Here is a 15,586-nt window from a genome sequence, read left to right on the forward strand (position 1 = left end):
TGTTCAACATAAGTAGTGAAAGGGGACGATCTAGCGTCCATGGAAAATACACTACAGACCCCCTCCCCCGCCGATATAGCCTCAATAATTATAGCGTCAATGGGAATTATCATTACAACCCCCCCCCCCCCCGACTGTATAGCATCAAGATTTATAGCGATAATGGGAAAATACGTTGCAGGTAAGGAGACGTCACAGGACTGAAGATTGGTAACAGTGTAGCAAGGGGCTGACCTCAATCGGGACCAAAGAGCGTGAAAAAACCCTAGAACGTTTTGACAGAACAGAGCCAGAGATAACACATACAATAGACAACATGCAAACACAAACAACTATACAACCGACTAAAAAAAATTAGGCAACAAAAAGGAAATCTTTTCGAGCTATATGAGTGGTCCTGAAAAGGTCCTTTGGGTTTATGGTTACATCATTCCCTTAAAATAGATGGCATCGCATAGCTCTTCTTCTCTTCCTCAAACTTCTGACTTCTGGTCCGTAGACGAGAACTCTCTTCAAACAATCTTGTCTCTCCACATACAATTTTCTTTTCCAAATGCTCGTATCGGTGATTCGGATAATTGTCCATGATGATCTGACATACATGGGTAGGACCGTCTTGTGACAAGAACAGGTGAAGGGAATGAACCGAACAGGGTTATTTATAGTGGAAGAGGGGATCGACACGGATTGAGTTTATTTACCAATCCTAACCCGTGTTTCAAAATTCACTCACGGTGTGGAGTCTATCTTCCAATCTGAATTGAGCTGACTGTGACTTCGAATTCCCTATATACGTGCTCTAGCGTCTGTGCGCAGTCAATCCAGAATTTTCAAATATGACGGAAACTAAGACGACAATGAATTGGGGTGCACCAGCCATGGAGACAGGATTCGATGGCATAGCTGCTGCTACCTAAGTCAACACAGATCTACTTCCAGACGAGATCGATTTTAATTGGAATTTAGTCGATTTCTTTCTTTTTCGCTAGAATTTGTTCCAGTGCCAGTACCTTAGCCACCATCTCCTTCTTTACCACATGTCGAGGTTTTTAAACAGAGACAGAAAGAAGAATTGGAGAAATTTTTACAGTAGCAGATAAAAGCAGAACAAGCTTTACTCTTTCAACAGCAACAACAAGAAGAAGAGGCAAGAAGAAGGAAACGACAAGAAGAAGAAGAAGAAGAAGAAGAACAAGAAGAAAACGAAGAAGAGAAGAAACAAGGTCTATGAGTGAAGGAGGACAGTGAAAGTCAAACGCTGACGTTATTCTGAAACATGTTGGCAGAGTTAAGGAGTCTGAAACAAATGTATCAGACTTCTTTATTGCGACCCAAGAGAAAAATACCTTCCCAAGCCAATCAATCCAACCCTGTTACTACGTCTGCGATAACACCCCTAACGATTTCTGCGAAATCATCATCGACAGGAGCCAGTCCAGAAGTAGGCCTTGGCCTTGGCAAAGGCTTATGGCAGCTAAAACTGATTCCGTCACGTTCCTGAGATTGTTTTTTAACCAAACAACTACACAACGGTCCTTTTCAGCGCCACCCACTTCTCCTGAAAAGATATATCATTTTAATTGCCAAAATCAATTAAAACTAAAAATTCCTTTATTAACCATGATATACGTGTGTGTATGTGTGAGTACGTGAGTGTAGGTTCTTATTCTAAAACATCAAAACCAAGAGATACTTACGTGTTCTGTCTGGTATATTCTGGTAATATTTGTACAATTCAATATCACAACACTACACTTTAAAAAGTTAATAGTCTTATTTTGTGTCTATTGTTCAATCTCTTTTTCTTTTTTTTTCTTCACTTTCACGAGTTTTTCCTAGTCTTCATCCTCATTTTCTCCTCGTCTTCTTTTCTTCTCGTTTTTGTCTTTCTGTACGTGTTTGGGTTCTCCCTTTGGGAAGGGTACCTCTTCTTCCTGTTCGGAACTCCTTTCTCCCTCATGCTCCTGTTGTTTAATGTGTCATTTTGAAGACCAATGTCCTTTCTCTTGACAATGATAACAGGTAACTTGACTTTTTTCTCTTCTGACACCTGTTTCGCTTTTATTGACGGTCTGGACAGTCTGAAGACAAATGTCCTTTCTTCTTACAAATATAGCAAGTATCTTGACTTTTATCTCGAAAGGAGGGGGAGTAGTCTGTCGGTTTGTATTTAGAAAACTTTCGTATGACACCTCACAACGCTCTGATCAGAAGTTCTATCTATGTGAGCTCTTCCATCGTTCTGGTCAGTTTGAGAGTGAACTGAATACTGGAAGGGAAGACACTAACCCTTTATATATACACTAACATGATATAAAGTGACCCATGTAGTTTAAAATTTAGTCATTTGACTTTTTCAGCCAAGATGAAACGATCTTATCATGTCGTAGAGAAAGGAGAAGAAAGAAAGAGGCAGAAACGTGGTTTGTTACCTCGTACAGTAGCTGTAGTTTTGGTACAAATTCATGCCAGTGATTTTGAAGATAAAAAGTGAGCCAAAATCCACACCCAGAGACTATACACCCAGCCAAAGTTCACAGTGAAGTTTATAGATTTCAAGTCCCACGTACCGCTGGAGAAAGCAGAAGGATTCATCACCGAGGTGTGCGATTCTTTGTTAACCACACTGAAACGGCAATGTCAAGCCAAAGAAGACGATCGCCTGAGACTTTCCATTAATTACGACAGTTTAATGTCCCCCGTTTGGATCGAGTTTAGCAGTCCGTCAGAACTGTCACCTTCCAAAGTCATCGACAAGATTCAACACGTGCAAGAATCCAATGACAAGTCTCACATCACCGATGGAAAAGCCACACTTTTCATCACCAAAGTTTCTCTTCCAGAATGGACCGGACAATGCAAAAAGGTGTTACTGGCGGACAGCCTTCGTAGCATCAAGCGTAGCCTTGTTCAGATTTACAATCCTCAAGACCAGATGTGTTTAGCCCGTGCCATCGTGGTGTGACGAACGTATGCGGACAAGAACGATACTTTAGAATTTAAACGAGCCTGGAAAAATATTCAACAATCGGACCGACCCAAACAAAAAAGAGAAGCATAACTCCTGTTACAGCAAGCTGGCGTTTCCAAAGACATACCTTATGGCTTTCCTGAGATGCAAAATTTGCAAGACATCCTGGCTCCACACTACACATTGAAAGTGCACCCTCAAGAAGTGCGTGGACCTTTTTTGTTTCGAGGGAAGTATTTCGAAGACGGAACATACATTCACGTCTATCATCACGATAAACATTTCGATACCATCACCAGTATGAACGCATTCCTTGGATACGGTTATTACTGTGAGAAATGTGACCATGGCTATAACAATCGAGAGCAACACAAAAATTGTGGATCGAAAAGCTCAGGAAGTTTGGTCTTTCAAGCCGGTATTGACCAAGGGCAAGAAAGAGTGCATTGCCCTGCCTAGCACCATCAACATCTAAGGACACAAGGTTCACAACAGAAAAGTGCTTGTGCCCTACTTGTGGACAGGTCATATATACCGTGCCAAGGGACATGTATGTTCAGGGAAGAAACGATGTCACATTTGTCACCATATCATGGACTTGGAACACGAATGTAACATTAAAACATACCGATCCAACCAAGAGGAGAAGGAGGAGGATGACCAGACGAAAGACAATTTCATCTTTTTCGATTTCAAATATATGCAAGAGACTGCCATTCACATTTCTAATTTCTGCGTGGCTCATTGAACGTGCGAAAACTGCATCCAAGGACTATCTTTTGTCATTGCCCTCACTGCAGCAAGATTTCTGGAGGACGTGATAAAAATCTTTCGTCGACCGAACACGCTAACCCATTTCGCCCAATGGATCTTAGACTCCATGGACGAGAGGTGGAGCCAGGAGGACATCGAACGTTGACGTGATTTTTATCGCCATGCCACGGTAATTTATCACAATTTCTCGGGATACGATGGGCAATTTCTTTTGCGATACTATACGAAACAATGTACCGACGTCCGAAAGTGACTTTGAATGGAGCCAAAATCAGTTCCATGCGTGTGGGTCAAGTACAGTTTAAAGATTCGATGAGTTATTTGGCCATGGTATTGAGTCGAATGCCTAAAACTTTAGGAATGACATAAATGACCAAATGCTTTTTTCCACACTTTTTCAATACCGAAACCAGTCAACACACCGTTAGACCCCATTTGCATGAGGTTCACTACTACGACCCCGACAACTTGCGTACCGAACAACGAGAAGCTTTCTACGCTTGGTACCAGACTGGCGCCACGGATCACTTCGACTTTCAGGAAGAAATGATGTGTAAGTATTGTCTTTCCCATGTGGACATTTTACGATGTTGCTGTGGAGAATTTGGAGAATTATTCATGGAACACGGAGGGATCGATCCTTTGAAAGAAGAATGCATCATCGCCAAAGCATATTCCTTAGTATACCGCCAACGATTTATGCCCCAAAGCACCCTGGCTGTCATTTGCCCTCAAACGATAAACTTTGTCAAACGTCAGTACTCGGTCAAAGCCCTATGCTGGTTACATTACTTGTGCGAGAAGGAAGACAAATGGATTAAATATGCCCGAAACGGAGGAGGCAAAAAGACCATTGGACTGTATTCGATGGGTGGCTGTGACTTAAAAAAATTAGATCATATACGAGTTTAATGCGTGCTTATTTCACCGATGTCTCCCTTGCTACCCTCACCGTGGTACTAAAGTCAGTTTTCACAACGGACCATGGAAGCATTTTACCAGGCCGCTTGTCAACGGCGTTTGAAGTTAGAACAGCAAGGATACCAAGTGGTGGAAATGTGGGAACACGAGTACGATCACCGTTTGAAAACCGATACCGAGTTTAAATGTATCGTGGAAAGTTTCAAATTGGTGGACCCACTGAACCCGTGGGATAGTTTGTATGGAGGACTAATGAATGCCACCTGTTTGCTGTACCACGCCGAGGAGGAGAAATGAGAAGAAATCAAATACTTGGACGTGTCTTTGCTGTATCCAAACGTGTGCAAATAGTGTCGCTTTTCCGCAGAGCACCCGCAATTGCTGACGCAACACATCGACCTGGAGAACATTAGACAATACGAAGGATTGATCAAGTGCAATGTCTTGCCTCCCACGGACTTGTACTATCTCGTTTTACCTCACCATTGGCAAGGAAAACATATGTTTCCCTTGCGTCGAAACGTGCAACCAAGACCAACATTGTCAGCACACACAGGCAGAACGCGCCTTGACGGGAACGTGGGTCAGCGTATAATTGTTTAAAGCTCTGGACCTGGGATACCAGCTGTTAGAAGTGTACGAAATTTACCACCTTCCAAAGATTGAACAATACCACAAGGGCGACGAGACTCAGAAAGTATGTTCGCAGGCTACGTGGTTTCTTTTTGAAACTGAAACAATAAGTCAGCGGCTATCCGTTCCCTTTGCGTTCGCCTGAATACTGTGACTTTGAAAGTCGATTACAAACCTTTCATGGAAAATGACCGAAATATCTGATATGACCTACCCTAGAAGAATTAGCCAGGGCCTGATTTATCTACTTGAGCATAGGGGATAAAGTCAAGTGCTTCAGTTACGGTTTGTCACTTCACGAGTGGGAGCAGAAAGATTCGGCTTACCTGGAACATGCTCGATGGTCTCCGGATTGTCACTGCCTACCTTTAGTGGGACTTAGTCATTGAAATGGCATACCATGTCGTTTAAGAAACCAGATTAGCTAGAAGTCAAACGTTGGACAACCAACAGCTGGACAAGTATTTAAACCACATTTAAAAAATATTATCCAAGGATGACCAAACGTACTGCAAGAGAATATATAAAAGGAAGTTTGGCAGGGACTTGCCAGAGCATAATCTCAATTGGTGACTGTAGAACTTTTGTGTCGAGACATTCACAAGAGGAAAGAGTAAAAAAGTCACCAAACGCGTCAGATTTCTTTGGATTAAGTCTGCGTTCATCAGATTATTCGGCTTTTGTTCGTTTACATCAGAAGATTTTATTGAAATTCTTGACCGTTACGATGAATAGCAGTGTCAGAAATCACTATGTCCATTACTTTCGCTCTAGGAGAAGATTTTAAACAAAAATAATACTGACTGATTTGATCATGGATACTTTACAAGAGAACATTCGTGGTTTTCCTGTGGAGTTGAGATAACGCATTTACCGAGAGCTGGTCAAAATACAAGTCCAACGCAAAGAACGATTGTATCCGTTACGTCACCGATGTTTAAACCACTGGTACCTGAATGCGATAAGAGGACTGATTCATTTGAAAACGTTCCAATGGTCAGACATTGTTCAACTGGACGAGGACCAGAAAACTTAGGTGTCTACTTATTCTACTTGTTACATGTTGGCCATACTACAACGAGTACCAGAGGAAGAGTTAGTGGATTACCAAAATCTGTTACGCTATCAAATTTTGTCTTTAGAGGAAAATTCTGTGCGATGTGTGGTGTGTGAACTAGTGATTAGACAATCAGTTTCTCTACTGGAGTACAATCAGTTTTGTGGAAAAAAGTGCATTTATTAGCTCCGACAAAAGAGGTTATAAAAACGGGCTACCAAGCCACAGCCTTTATCACTAGTCATATAACAAATTCCGTGGAAGGAATCAATGACACTATGCAGACGGTGGAGGATTACCATAACTTATTGCATGAACTGTGTCCATTTATTTAGGATCGACGTGTGGTGTGTGTCTTAGTGATTTCCTTTCTGGGATTTCGTTTACCAGCCGATTCCTTGTAGACTCTTTACGACCAATACTTGCCACCAAATAAACATGAAAATGATCTCTTTAAATGAGCACGAGAAACTCATTGTGTTCAAAGCCTTGTGTTTTAATCTGGATACTTCTCGACCTCTACGGGAATACAAAGATTTGTCAACTTTTAGGTACTGAAGATGTGTATGACGATTTGTGTGTAGCTTGTGACTTACCCCCTCATTAGACAGATGTACGTGACTGTAAAAGTTGGAGTTTTGAGGCTTGGACTAAAGAAGTGGCCAATTATGCCCCCGCTTCGTGATTCTCAATTCAAACATCCAGGGGAAAAAGTAACTTTTATACCTGTGTTAGTGACAGTGACAGTGATAGGAGAAGAACCCGTCACCGATGAGGACAACCACTTCCCCCAGGACAGGACTGTCATCGGCATTCCCGAAAGACCATTCCGGGAGGCCACCTGTGTGATCGTACCCACTGGAGAGACTGTAAGAACATTACACACTGTCCCTAGGACACCTTGGTTACCAAAAACATGTTGCACAGTGACTTGTTTATATTCCATTTTGATCGTTTTGATGTGTTTCTTTTTGCTGTACTTAACCATCTGGCTTTTATGTACTTTTGTCTTTCGTGTTGTTCCATTTTTTTTAAACGAAACGTGTCCTGAAAAGGTATTAAAACTCTTGTCTTTTCTGTCTTCGTGTCAAAACTGACATTCCCTACATTATGGCTGCCTCTACTATCTCTGCTCCCTCTACCTTCACTTTCAAAGTCATCGACGAACACTAAGATCGTACCAGTTATGGAGGCCTTTTATCTTCGCCATCCCTTTAACATGTTAATTGCTGGAACTAGTGGTTCAGGAAAACCGAATTTGTCAAACGTTTGATCGAACATACACATCATTTGATCGATCGTCCACCTCAACGGATTGTTTGGTATTACAAGGAGTGGTTATCGGCTTACAGCCTTTTTTGAGAAAGTTAAGGCGATTCCATCGTGTTTGTGAAAGACATTCCTGGCAAAGTCGACGGGATCGTGTCTGACCCCAGTCAAACCCATCTGGTCATTTTCGATGAAACAGGTCGGAACTCCTTGGCTGACTCGTGTATGAGGATGCTACTCAAACCTCACACGCCCTATTTACTCATGGATTTATACTCCGCCCCACGATTATTTGCGATTTTGTACCCATCTGTTTCACCACTGGTGCCAAGAGGGCGGGCCTGTCGTCGACTTAGCAAAACAAAATCTATGAAATCCTCGGACACTTTGGATCTGTCTCACACAGCGTCAACCTGACGTCTCTTCAGTCTCATCTTCCCGTCCAATTGATTCAAGCCTTGTACGGCATAAGTGGCGAAAAAAATCCACAAATAAGTGCTCATGTCTTAGAAGCCAGTATCAAAGAAGTCGTGCGATGATTAACAGTGACAGCACATCAATTCTGCAAGGTATCTTTCACATTGATCGTCAAACCAAAATATTTTTTTAAGAGAAACAAAGTAGCCTTGATGCAACTGGCCAATCGCCGCATCGAAACTCAAACCAATTAGCAAATTATTTGAAATCTGAATGTAGCAGTTCTCTTGGAGGTGTCATCATCCACTCCGTCTTAAAATGGGACCCAATGCCTCAAGGTTTCCCCCAAGAGAAAAAGCCGCTCCCAAAAAAGCCAAACGAACCTCAAAGAAGAAAAGTAGCAGTGGTGTCAAGACCAGGTCACAACCCCAGACAAAGAAAAACCCACAGAAAAAGAAAAAGTTCCAAAAAGAAAAAGAAAGTCCCCAGAGAACAGCTTTACCAGTAAGAGAGACACTTCGGCCAGGACGCAACCTAACATTCGCAAACCACGACGTGCAGCAGCGGCGACCGTGTCTCCAGTAGTCTCAGATTCTTCCACTTCTTCGTTATTGGTGGTGCCTTCCAAGCCCAACTTGACACCCGTTCTTCCTCATTAGATGATACAATGGAGACCCGCGTCTCCAAACTTCTCATCGGTGACAGCCTCTTCCTCTGTATCTGCAGTGGCAGCTCATCACAATGTACCTCCTCCCGAAATGAAAGTCCAAGACAGATCGGGCATATTACAGAATTTACTAGATTTGTCCTTGCACGAACTGTCCCGATTTAATCCGTTGCGAACCCCTCCAGGACGCGTGATGCCTGCAATGAAGTTTATACGACGTAAAGACAATCACTGTCGACGAGTAATAAAAAAGACATGATGCTAAAATGGGAATCAGTGTTTCTGTGCTCCTGAACACCAAAAGATGTCACCCCTCCAGAAGTCATGCCTCTTCTAACCCCAAAGTAAAGAAAAAGAAATGGCTGCGTCTTCGTTTAGTGAAACAAGGGGACATGTCTGTCCTGTCCAAAGCTTCTCCACCCATACGAACAAAACTCATTCAAACCGCCTCCAAAGACGTCATCGATACCGTATGCGAATGCTGTTTGAACGTTTGAAACGCATTTGTCTAAACACCAGAAAAATAGCCAAACATCATCATGTTCTTCCTCAAATGTTCAAAAGAAAATACCCATTCGTCAAAAGAAGATGTTGGTACAACGCAGAGGAATGTTGCCTCTCTTTGTAAGGACCCTTGCTGAAAGGAGTATTGGTAATAATGCCGGGAGGACTTATGGGAGCAAGATAAAAGGGACCTCGAGTGATCAAAGATCTCAAACGTGTCCCTTGAAATCCGATGGAAGGAAGAAAACTGGTAGTAGTGCCTTACAAACCATGGATGGAATATCATTGTTGGCAAAAACAACTGACTCCGCATTTGGCTCCCAATCCGAATTTGACCGAGATGTCCTGGTTACAACACGAATAGCAATCGTTGATGGATCGCAACGATATGTCAGAAACAGAAAAATTGCAATAGCATGATCAACTCTTGCAACGACTACAACTCTTTCACCAGAAAGCTTAAGATGAAGCAGCCCTGTCCACTTTAAAAGATTTTAAGGCCTTGATGAAAAGTCCATCACCATCACCACCAACACCCCCAGTGGTCAAGACAGACGCTGTCCCACGAATGTCTGAGTCAGAGGAGGTACGAGAAGGCTTTCATACACCATCAGCAGCTCCCATTCTTAGTATGATTTCAGCGTCCAAGTTGACCCCTTCTCCCCAACGATAAGAACTGAAAACTTGGTTTTAGAAGATGATGTCCACTCCACCTTCGACGGAAGTAAAAAATAAAGAAGGGAAACCAGAAGTAAAAAGGAAAAGAAGACCAAAGCCATTCCATTACCACATCCATCACCACCATTACCTTCGATTTCTTCTCCCGTGGCACATCGGACACGTAAAGCCGTTTCCAAACCATTTCGCCCCATCCAAAGTAACCTCAGCGAATATTGGATGACTTATTAAAATAACGGAAAACATGTCAGCCAGCATCTACTACAATACATCCCATCCTGCAGGTTACGAATGAGTTCAGAAATTGTATCGTGCTGCCAAAGCTTGTCTGAAAAGTCTCCGTTAACCTCAACTGCAACGATAGTTACAAAAACAAGTCACGCACACTATACACAAGTCCATTCGACGAAACGTTTCCAGAAGTCGCAACCGAGTGGAGGGCATCAATCATCAATTGCAAGCCGTTTTAACCAATGTCTCTCATTTGGCTACCTGCAATCGTGTCTAAAAATATTCGTTTTGTGCCATCGACGTCTTTTCTAAATTTGCCTGGGTCGTGCCATTGACTTCCAAATCGAGCAGTTAATTAGTGCTAGCCCTCTGACTGGTGTTGAAACAAAGCGGTGAGCACCCTCTTCGATGACAAAGCGGCAAAGGCACTGAATTTATGAACCAAGCTTTCCAAAAAGATTTAAAGAAACGTGACGTGCATTTTTTCACCATCGAGAATCCCGAAATCAAAGCCATTATCGTGGAACGTTTTCAACGCACCTTGAAAGAACGCATGTGGAGATATTTTACGCATCACCACACTCTCAAGTACATTGACGTCTTACCGTACTTGGTCCAAGCGTACGTGTAATCTTACCATCGAAGCATCGGGCGGGTCCCCCCCCCACCCCGAAGAAGAGACTGACAGCGAAGTGGCTGTTTGGTACGTTCCCGATGGTGGGCGTCCCCAAGAAAAGTTGAGCGTTGGCAGTAGAGATTGGCTGCAAACTGGCAAAACAACACGCACTTTTGACAAAGGTTACTTACCCAACTGAACCATCGAATTGTTTCGTGTCACTGGACGAGTGCGTGACCGTCATCCGTCCGTCTTTAAATTGGAAGTGGAAACTGGAAAGTGTTAAAAGGAACGTTTTACATGCCCGAGTTACAACACGTAACCAAAAAACGAAGACGAAGTGTACGACATTGAAAGCATTCTCGAACGAAGAACCCGTACAGTGGGAAAACGCCGTGGCAAAGAAGTCAAAGTGCTTTGGAAAAGATATCCTCCCAGTTTTGATTCTTGTATGGACGCTTCGCAAGTCATCGACTATAAAAAGAAGTGATAATCATGCCCTTCCACACAACCTCAGCTACCGCTACCAGCGCAGTGACCACTCCTTCACCCAGTCCTTCTCTGCAAGATCTACAAGAACAACCCTTGTGGGTGTGGTGTGGAAAACATGTGTATAAAACGCAAATCGTCCTTTTCTGCCAAATATTTTTGGTGTATTTTGTCGTCGGTGCAGCTATTGCCAATTTGAGTTTGCAACAAGGAGACAAAGAATTAGATAACTTCTTCCCAATCTTTCCCTCAAATACTCCTCGAACGGAAACAACAGAGCCTTGCTTCTAACGTCAGTCACCACTCCAACAATAATCACCAAAATGATCCTCATTTAGACGCTCCTCTGACTTCCAGTGACCCATCGGACAGCAGCAGAACTCGGGAATTATGAGCAGCAACACTCAATTTTACTTAATGCTACCCACTGACAGTTCGATTGAGGTGTTTCCCCACTTTGTGTTGTTACATGGCCAAAGTACCTCAGGCCATCCAGTTAGATCAAGAAGCTAATTGGGAAGTGGCTTTTGGTGGAAATGATTCTCCCTATACAAATCCAAAAGTTCAATGAAAATCACATTCCACGTTGAAATTGCAAGAATACATGAATAAAATCGGGTTTTCAGGTCCCACGAAAGCAGCAAGGAATCCATCGTTCACCATCTACACTGTGAACATTCCGCCAGGCTATTATTTTAGCGGTCAACATTTGGTGGACACAATTGCTGACAGATTCAAGGCATCGTTTGGCAAAGTCTTCAACAGAACAAAAATAAGTTTTAAGATTGAATACCATAATGTGGCTCGTCGCCTGCTGATGAGGTTTCAGGATACCTACACGTTGGGCATAACTTTTAATGGTAATTGGTTTTAAATTTTTCGGTGGACATCCACAAATGGCTTTTGAATCCCCGGTAGAACTGAACGAAAGACTGAATTTGATTTTTGTGTACTCTGATGAGGTGGATTACAATGTGGTGGGACACACATCCGTACTGTTACTGGGTGTCATTCCTTTCAAACTGGATTCTTCCACGAACGCTGACGAGGAAGGTGACAACGACTACGACGTTTACCGCGAATTTGTACATCCTCTCTATTTATCTGTCATTAATTCGTATTTCGACACTGTCAGCATTACTATAAAAGAAGATCTGGGACAAAATATTCCATTCTGCAAAGGAAAAGTCGCGTTTTCGTAAACAATTCTCTAACGATTTGTAAGTCATATATCCAGTGTACTGAGAAGTAGCTCGACAGTGAGGACATGGTTTAGGAGATATGTTAAAGTCAGCCTTTCGTTCAGTGGCCCTGTTTTGAAGCTGATGGTGACACGAAGATTGCACGCTTTGAAAGATGCCGCATTGACGGACGGAACACGGAGTTTATACAAAATGTTATCATCAACAAACAAAACCCAAAAGAAGCTTTCTTGAGAGCAGGCAAAACTGTCTTGCTGTGAACGGGCAAAGAGATTTAGAGTCGTCGAGAAACGCCATAAATGCTCTGGATGGCGCCGAGTCAGTATTCATGCTTCCCTGACGCTATAGCATGGGCAAGGCATAAAGATACGACGAAAACACCCCTTGCGAAGCCTTCATACTCATATCGTTATAAATACTAAATAAATAAGAACCGAGACTTAGACATTTTTGATTATTAAAAAATCACAGAGAGAATGAAAGAAAATTGTTCACCGAGAGTCTTGCGTCTGTTCCAAGTCGGAAATGGATCTGTTTGCCATGCCACCCGCCATGGTGACGATGCAAGAATTCCAATGAGTATAATTTCATCCCACCTACTCCTTCAAGGATTCCACTCTCATCGAGTGTGAAATCAAAGGACAGCCCGAAGATTACATCTATTTGAATAGCAGTTATTTGTATTTGAAAGTCAGAGTGATCAAAACGACAGACGATACTAATCCAGTGGAAGTGGATAAAAAGTATCCCCCGTTAACAATTTCATGCATTCCTTGTTTAGCGGTGTGGATTTGTACTTGAATAACAAACTAGTCAGCAGTAGCTTGGATACTTTCCCTTACCGAGCGTACCTGGAAATTCTCGTGACGTACGGAATAGAGACAAGAAAATACCCATCTAGATGCCTGCGTGGTATAGAAACCTGACACTGAACAAATTAGACGATGAAGAAGATGGAAATAGTGAATTCTTGGAACGTCGAAAGACAAAACCACACCACCCAACAGCAGTTTAGAACTGATGGATCGTTTGCATTTATACATATGGTTGCGAGAAAAGTTGTTGAACGGCGTGGATGTCCGCCTGAGACTGAACCGTAGCAGTACCCCGTTCCGTTTGATAACTGAATATGCTACCAAATACAGGAAGCCCGACTCTACGTACGACGTGTGGAAGTGTTACCTGAAGTGGGAAATGACATCACACTTTATGCAGAACGACCGCCAACTATCCATGATCGAAGATCATCTGTTCCAATGATAGTTACCCAAGCGTTTAATCCTTGGTATCGTGAGCAGTTCAGCCTTCAATGGAGGTTTCAGTAAAAATCATTTCAACTTTCATCACGACGAATTGCCCAAGTTCGAAGTCAGTCGCGATGGCACGACCTTTTGTACCCAAACCTTCGGGTCTCCTGGAGGCAGGCAATGTCGATGTTCAGTCGGGAGAGTTCTCTGTCAATGACGGCAGTCTTCCGTGCATCGTCGATCTGCTGTAGGTCAGTGGTCAATCCAGGACACATGGTCCTGATGTTCCAGGTTGCAAAACGAAGAGTTGGAGTCTTTTTATTTCTTCTTTTAGTCTTTCCTGGTGCAGAGTTTTGTGGCCCACTTGTCGAGATGGTTCTCTAAGCTCCACGCACCTAGTGAAGCAGGCAGGCCATGGCGGGCAGCACCTTACTGACTGGGGGCTGCCCAGCTTGGGGCGGGCGGTAGCTGTCCAGTGAGACCTGATGATCTCTCCCACCGTCAGAAGTAACCCTTGGCGCCAAGCTCTACGCCAATCGAGCTTTGACTTAGAACCGGTAAACTGCTACTTCTCGTGTTGTGCCGACGCTGTACGACGACGCTGGAGTGTCCTCTCCAGTGGAGCTATGAAGCCTGGGCAGGGTGGTATGGAGAATCAGCTGTTGCCCATGCAGCAGACCCCCCTCTCCACGCAGCTGGTGTGCCCAAGGGAACGACGAATGCCGATACAGCTTGGCACCAACGGCGTCGCAGGAGTTGCCGGAATGACGTTGAAGTCAATGTCATACCGCCTTAGGGACTCCATCTCCGGATTTTCTGTTGGGGTTTACTCACTTAGCCTTTCCCATGAGTGGGTATAGCCACAAGGCAGCAGAGGTTTGGAATCGGAGTTTTCCTTCTCCTAGATGAGCTACCATCCAAGGTTTACGAATCCCATCTACGCGAAGCAACTGGTTTTAAGGCGCCAGGCCTATGTGTATGTAGTCGAATAGGTTACAGGTGTTCCATTTATAGTGCACTGCACTAGGTAATTTTGCTACATGTGTATCGAAGAGCTAAGAAGCATACACTGTTTGTAGAGTCTGTCTACGAGACTTTGACAACCAAAGGGCAAAGTTAGAGTGCTATTCTTTCATTACCAGAATTAACAGCAGTATCCACTGGAGAAAACGTTTTTTTTTTTATTTGCTTGATAATGCTTTGAATAAACATAACTGTGAGAGATTGTTAAGTATTGTTAACAAAAATAAAACTGAATTCAGATCCAAGCTAAGTAACCCAGCACTTGGTGCTCTACTAGTTTTCAAAGCATTCATAGTCACAGCTGGTTCAAAGTGTTTTGAAATGCAATACGAGAGTCTATTGTTTTTTAAAGCTCAAAGTCTTATATATGAAAAATTGAACCAGTAATTGATGTTAAAAGTCCAGAGGGATAAATAAATCATTTTGTACATATGTTCATTGAATTTGTATCATATTATTTGTGGATTGTTCTTTTTCTGCTCGGATTACTCTTTTTGTCCACTTGGATTACATTTTTTCCTCGCCAGGTTTTGGCATGTAAGCTTTATGTTTGTAGTAGTAGTAAGATGTTGCCTACTATTTCAGTGTACACATAGGTTCCTAAGCACATGGACAAAGTGTTCCGCACATTCCAAATTTGTGGAATACGCAACCGTTGCGAAGGACAAAGATAAATACTAGTACATAAAGCACTAATCTTGGTCATCTTGGCATCCGTCCGTCTACGGGAGACGATGGCATAGCTCCAAAGTACGCTTTTGCTTATCCTTCTTTTTAGCTCTCTTTTCAGCTTGTTTTATTCTTCTCTTTTCCTCTGCGTTTTGAACTCCCTGTCTGACAGCTAGACGCCAGCTGGAACGGTTGTTTGCACAGCTCTCCCAGTCGTT

At 43.0% G+C, this 15,586-nt stretch overlaps 1 protein-coding gene across 4 annotated transcripts in view; it reads left to right on the forward strand.

The window, feature by feature from the left end:
• Window positions 1-15,586, forward strand: part of LOC149772612 (uncharacterized) — a 143,257-nt gene that overhangs the window by 13,979 nt on the left and 113,692 nt on the right. The window lies entirely within an intron of this gene.

The sequence above is a fragment of the Sinohyriopsis cumingii genome, unplaced genomic scaffold, assembly GCF_028554795.1.
Source record: "Sinohyriopsis cumingii isolate HCF-2022 unplaced genomic scaffold, ASM2855479v2 utg001339l, whole genome shotgun sequence".
NCBI lineage: Eukaryota > Metazoa > Mollusca > Bivalvia > Unionida > Unionidae > Sinohyriopsis > Sinohyriopsis cumingii.